We start from the raw sequence: 7,299 nt of genomic DNA, 5'->3' as shown, positions 1-7,299 counted from the left end.
TAAGTCTAAATTATGTTCATATTGCTTGTTAATTAATTTTAGAATAAAAACTATTTTTTTTGGATTTTTTGAAGTTGTTTTGGAAATTTATTAGGCTAATTAACATATAATTATATAAACAATTATACAAATAATTTAAACTTAAAGAGAAAAATATTCTAAATATGTACAAAATTAGTCTATAATATATAAACCTAATTTAATAAAAAGAACATATTTTTTTGATTTTTTTGATAGCTTGAAATAATTAAAAAAAAAGCAAATATATAAATATATACTAATTAATTAAAAAAATATTTAATTATTAAGAAAAAATAAAATATTTTTGTGTCAAAAATTAATAGATTATTTTATAAACCTAAAAATATTTTTATTATATTTTTTTTATTTTTAAAACTATTTTAAATTAATTTTGCAAGTTATATTAAATAAAATAGAAAAAAAAATAAAACTGCGATCCTGTGTGGTTAATGAGAGAGTCTATGATATGGTCTATTTGTTTTGGTGCGTTGGATGAGTGGATGGCATGATCTGATGGTGGCCAGCGTGAGGGAACATGGCGCGTGTGACACCTGCAAAACACTGGATCACAAAATATTTAAATTAAAACGCGCGCGCGCTTCAGTCAATCAGGAGAGGACACTTCATCGTCTTCTTCCTCTCGCCACTACTTTTAACAGCGTTTTTGTCAAAAAAGCGCTGTAACAAGTGAGTTTCATCCCTGCAAAATAGCGAATAGGGGTAAACCTATGCAAAAATGTTTCGCGACCTGTCCATTCTACTTGCCATGATTCACTGAGTTCAAATATGCCTCTTGTTTCCTCTAATTTTGCCTAGATCAAAAAATCCCATTTCGAGTTCATGAAACCCTAAAATGGCATATGCTTCAAACGCCCATTAAAACTCAATTAAAGCTCCAGAAACGACCAGAGCATCAAACCAAACACAAATATGCAACTACGTCTTGTTAAATATGCATGTATGATTATATTTTGGTAGGTTTATGTTTGAACAAATCGTGGGCTATAGAGCTCGATTCAGTGAGCTTCAAAGCTTGGAATTGATTTGGAAAGGTTCAATGATGTTCAGGGATCGTGTTTAAGTATTTAATTTGGATTGAATTGAGCTGAAACTTAAAATTCGAATTTCAAATTTCTTGCAAAATTTCAAGTATGATACAAGTGTGTTACAAGCATGGATTTGATTCTGCAATTGTGTGTCTATGTTACTGAAGTGTCCTAGTTCATTTATAAGCAATGAATGAGCTTCAAACTTAAGCTAAGAAGCATTGATGATCTTTGAATTCTTTAATATTAAAAAGTTTGAATTCTTTGGCCATGGCTTTGAATTTTCTTCACCCTCTTGCTCTAGGCCTGCTATGTACTTCTCTTGCTGCAGAGTTTAATCATTCTTGATGGCTTTAGCTTAAGATCAAAGCAATGTACCATTATCCTTCACCATTTCTTTTTTAATTTAACTTTAAATGTAATAAAATTAAACCAAAAAAGAAATAAAAATGTTATGGGCCTTAGGTTGGTCGTGGGAGGCCCTTAACATTATTAGAATCATGTTTGGATCATGAAAACTTGGCCCCTTTTGGAAAAAAAACATTTTTGATCAATGTTGGTTTCATGCATTTTCCCAAAATATAGCCAACTTCAACAAGGCATAAATCCCTCAATTTTTATCATATGAAGGAGTTCTTGTACTTTTTAGAAACCTCAAGATGTCCTCTACAAGCTACTTGGGAAACGTTTTTTCGTTTGGAGAAGTTATCTTGATGTTATGTCCTTTGACAAAAAAACCACTTTTTGTTGACTTTGAAAATGACCTGTAATGTCTGCGCTCATATTTTTCAAATGATGAATCCAACGACCATGGGATCAATTGAATTTGAAAGATAATTGAATTTCCTTCAAAACAAGCTTTGGTTGGGATTTTTTGAATGAACGAGGAGAGAGTTATGGCCGGTCAAAGTTCAGTTGAATTTTTAGGAGAAAACCCTAATTTTGAAACTTAGGGTTTTGCTGATTTTTGATCTTTTCTTGATGAATTGTGATCAACAAATGATTAAATGATGAATCTTTTGACCAAATATGGATGTTGACAAAAAATTTCATTTTTGATTGTCTGTTGACTTTTCGGTCAAACTGGTCGTCTGTTGACTGTTTGAGCTGCTGACCGTGCGTCTGAGCGAATTGAAGTTTGAAAATTTGTATGGTGGTACTTTGAGACATATGGAGGTCCATGAAATCCATTTGAGGTCTCAGAAAACTTGGTCTCCTGAAAAAAACAAAAACCCTAGTTAGGGACTGTTTGTGTAGGAGATAGTTAAGCGTACCTGATTTTTGTGCAGTGTTAAGTCTCTGCTGATCATGTGATTATCAGAAGACTTCTAGAACAAAAATCTTGGAATTTTGAAATGCAAAAGATTGATTTTATTGATGGTACAAAATGATAACACGATTTTATATCGTATATTTAGCTTGAAATCCATAGATATTTATAGCATTTTCCGTTTATTATATTGATTTATTATGATATTACGCGAGTTTTTGCTTTGTTTCAGGTTTTACACTCTTATTATGCCGAATTGTGAAAAAGAGAAGAAATGGAGCCAAAACGACCCTTATCTATGCCTAAAAGACGTAAATTGGGTGCTGAAGTAAAAAGGGAGTGCAATTAAGGCCCAAGTGTGCTGAAAGAGACCCAAAGACCCAATGAAGCAATCCAGCCCACGAAGGAAAGCAGCCCAATCCACACAAGCGGACGGAGACGCACGTCTCCAACGTCCCTATGCCACATCAGCAAAAGGGAGACGCACGTCTCCACTTCCCTAAAGATTCTCCACTTGAGACGCACGTCTCAAGTCACGCACCCAGTCTCCCTGAAGAATCGGAGACGCACGTCTCCAAGCCAGTCTGTTGGAAGCTCCTCTTTTCACGCAAAGCAACTGCAAAGCATCCCCTATAAATAGAAGCAGTCACTTCAGTCCAAACGGTCCGATTTTCTGCTAACGAAGTGCTGCCGAAAATGTACCGCGAACCGTATTTTCATTCTGCTTTCATTCAAACACTTATTTTCTCACAACGATTTCTACACCGGAAATTGTTGTGAACTTTTTATAAATCTAGGCTTATGTTAGATTTATCGCTTTTATTTCCTTGTTTTATTTTCCGTCCGTTTAAATTCTGAAGAACGATCCAGCCAACCTGTGGTGGAGGTTCGATACTTGAAGATTTATTTGCCATTTATTTAATTCAGGTTTAATATTTACCGCCTTATTTATATATTTATTTGCATGATATATTGTATGCCTATTAACATGCCTGTTATTATAAACCGAATCTATTTATGCATGTTTAACCGTATTAATATGTCTGGCTAAATTACTAAGGTGTCGGTATGTAGAGTAAGTTAACCGTGGGATCCGAAATAAATTGGCTTAATTATGTTTTATTAAATATCACTTATTTTTGGTTTATATGTTTAATTTAATTATAAGTCTTAAAACCAATAGAGCGAAAGTTTGAGGGGTTAAGACGGTCAAAGGTTAAAATCAATAGAGCGAAAGTTTGAGATCGTTAACCAGATAGTAGACATAGGACATTAGTTTTAAGGATGGCGAAAGCGTATTAAAACTAATTGGGACTTATTTATTTTCAAAAATTGTTTTTACACCTGAGCGGGATGGCGAAAGCGTACGTTAGGGATATTAGCATGTTCCGAGTCAACAGAGCGAAAGTTTGAGATTAGCAGATTTAAATAGATAACAACTTCATAAAATAGGCATTTTATTAATTACGTTGTTTCCAAAAAGCTCTTCTAAAATATAATGGGATGGCGAAAGCGTACATTAGGATTAGGATAGTAATCTGAATCAACAGAGCGAAAGTTTGAGACGAGGATTTTTAATCAATTGAATTAGTAAAGATTTTTAATTTAATTATGCAAAAGCCAATGGACCTTCGGATTACCTTAAGTTAAACGAAATACATACTGATACCTGTCTTTTATTATATTCTTTATTTCTCACAATCACTCTCCCTTAGGAACAATCAAAATTTTAGTAGCCCTAGCTTTACATAGTAACCTTAGATAACGGTAGATCGATTCATAGTCCCTGTGGATTCGATATCTTTTGAAACTACACGACACGAATGTGAACTTGCAGTCATCAGATTTATAGACACGTAAAGTCGCGATCAAGTTTTTGGCACCGTTGCCGGGGACTATTTAAGTCGATATCGTAACTCACTGTTACACCGTAGAGACTAGGACAATTCTTCCCTTTCTTTCTGAACGATTGTATGCCAAATACTCGTTCACAAGGAGGAGATTTAATACAACGAATTAACGAGATCGAACGTTTCATTAACGTCAAACGTCGAGCTCGCAATCTTCCCGAAGTAGACCCAATTCCGATTAATCAGGAATTGAATTTTACTGATCAAATTAATCAAATCACCCCAAAGTTAGAGATGGCTGCTCTTCGTCCTCTTAGAGACTATGCCGCTCCTTCGCGCGCTGAACCGCACTCAAGTATCGCACCACCTGCGATTGAGGCAAACAATTTCGAACTGAAGCCTTCACTGGTCCAAGCTGTTCAACAGAGTCAATTCTCTGGAAGCCCTGTAGACGACCCTAACCTCCATTTATCTGTGTTCGTGCAATACGCCGACACCGTCAAAGCTAACAACGTTAGTTCCGAAGCTATTCGATTACGTCTCTTTCCTTTCTCCTTGAGAGATAGAGCTAGAGCGTGGCTTCAATCCCTGCCTTCAAATTCCATAACCACATGGGACGAATTGAAGAGAGTATTCTTAGCGAGATACTTCCCGCCTAGCAAAACTGCTATGCTCAGAGGTCAAATCAACGGATTTACCCAGAAAGATAACGAATCACTCTTCGAAGCTTGGGAACGTTATAAGGACATGCTTAGACTATGCCCTCATCATGGACTCGAACCATGGCTGATCATCCATACTTTCTATGGTGGTCTCTTATATAACACTAAAATGACTATAGATGCCGCTGCTGGCGGAGCATTAATGGACAAGCCTCATGATGAAGCATATAACCTCATAGAGAACATGGCACAAAACCATTACCAATGGGGTGGAGAACGAGCCGCTCTAGAGAAAGCCCAAACCAAAGGAGGAATATACGAAATAAGTGGTATAGACCGCGTTAATGCGAAAGTAGACGCTTTAACTCAAAAGATCGAGAACTTAACCATCACTCCTTCAGCCACCGCTGCTGCTGTAACACCTAACTGCGAGATCTGTGGATTGACTGGACATGTAGTTGCCGAATGTCAACTCTTGACTGGAGCCCCATCTGATCAAGTAAACTATGCTCAAGGAAACCCTTATTCTAACACGTACAACCCTGGATGGAAGAACCATCCGAACTTTTCCTCTAAAAACAACAATGCGTTGTACGCACCTGGACAAGCACCTGCTGTACCACCTTGCTACCAAAAAGCGCCTGTAGCTGCTCAAAACACCCCTAGGAAGTCGAATCTAGAAATCATGATGGAAAACTTTATAGCTTCCCAACAACAAACCAACAAAGACTTCCTGAATAAAAACATTCACAATAGCGAGCAACTAAAACAACTATCGAACAAAGTAGATGCTTTAGCTACGCATAACAAAATGCTAGAAACTCAAATCTCACAAGTAGCTCAACAACAAGCACCTACCGCTGCCCCTGCTGGCACGTTTCCTGCTCAACCACAACCTAATCCTAAAGGACATGCGAACGCAATAACACTACGAAGTGGAACGAATTACGATGGACCCATTGATCCTAGAACTCAAAACGTACCCATGTCACAACAAGAGCCAAAGGAAACCCAAAAGACATCAAATGATGACCAAACTGCTAAGACTAAAGAGACCAATAACGAAGTGGAATCTGAAAAGGAAAAACCTTATGTTCCACCACCACCTTATAAGCCGCCAATTCCTTATCCTCAGAGATTAGCTAAATCAAAAACCGAAGCGCAATTTAAAAGATTTGTAGAACTTCTGAAACAATTAAACATAACCATACCATTCACAGAAGCCATAACTGAAATGCCTTCGTACGCTAAATTTCTGAAAGAAATCTTATCAAACAAAAAGAAACTCGAGGATAACGAAACCGTGACGCTTACCGCTGAATGTAGCGCTATCATCCAAAATAACATGCCTCCAAAACTGAAAGACGCTGGTAGTTTCTCTATACCCTGCGTAATAGGTAAAACCATTATAGAGAAGGCCTTGTGCGATTTAGGAGCTAGTGTTAGTTTGATGCCTCTTTCAACCTGTAAGAAACTAAATCTAGGTGAGCTTAAAGCAACGAGAATGTCTCTTCAACTAGCTGACCGTTCAGTAAAATACCCTGTAGGAATGTTAGAGAATATCCCTGTTCGTGTAGGTCAATTCTACATCCCAACTGATTTCATCATTATGGATATCCAAGAAGATTCTAACATTCCGATCATATTAGGAAGACCATTTTTAGCAACCGCTGGTGCAATTATAGACGTAAAGCGAGGAAAGCTTACTTTCGAAGTAGGAGAAGAGAAAATAGAATTTATCCTTTCCCAATTCCTAAAAGCACCTTCTATAATTGACACATGCTGTTCTGCTGACATAATCGACGAGTGTGTTAATGAAATACAATCCGAGCCAAATAAGGAAACCGAGATCCTAAAAATTCCTATACCGCCAATCCTTGAAGATGACAACTGGCGTGGGGAATATCAAGATAACCACTTGAGTGAATGCTTGGCACTTACTCCTGATCCTATACCTGGACCTAAGAAACCTGCTATAGAACTAAAAACACTACCTACTGATCTTAGATACGAATTCCTAGACGAAGAACAAAACCGACCCGTTATAGTGAATGCCAACTTAGGACAAACCGAAACTGTAAAATTACTTACTGTCCTAAGAAAATACCCAACCGCTTTAGGATATAACATATCAGATTTGAAAGGAATAAGTCCTTCCCTCTGTATGCACCGCATTATGCTCGAAGACGACTGTAAAACATCTAGAGAACATCAAAGGCGGATAAATCCTATTATGAGCGATGTGGTTAAAAAGGAAATCCATAAACTACTAGAAGCCGGAATAATATATCCTATATCCGATAGTAAATGGGTTAGCCCTGTTCACGTCGTACCAAAGAAAGGAGGAGTTACTGTAATCACTAACGCTAAAGGCGAATCTGTAGCACAACGTACCCAAACTGGATGGAGAATGTGCATTGACTATAGGAAGTTAAACAAAGCTACCCGAA

At 37.1% G+C, this 7,299-nt stretch overlaps 1 non-coding gene across 1 annotated transcript; it reads right to left on the bottom strand.

Annotated features, from left to right (window-relative positions):
• Window positions 1–4,856: 4,856 nt before the first annotated feature.
• Window positions 4,857–4,963, bottom strand: LOC131633864 (small nucleolar RNA R71). The gene has a single exon (XR_009293423.1). It is a non-coding gene; the product is annotated as a small nucleolar RNA R71 (small nucleolar RNA).
• Between the last annotated feature and the right edge of the window lie 2,336 nt (window positions 4,964–7,299).

The sequence above is a fragment of the Vicia villosa genome, unplaced genomic scaffold, assembly GCF_029867415.1.
Source record: "Vicia villosa cultivar HV-30 ecotype Madison, WI unplaced genomic scaffold, Vvil1.0 ctg.001182F_1_1, whole genome shotgun sequence".
NCBI classification, from domain to species: Eukaryota; Viridiplantae; Streptophyta; class Magnoliopsida; order Fabales; family Fabaceae; genus Vicia; species Vicia villosa.
This window is presented reverse-complemented; position numbering and strand designations above follow the sequence as displayed.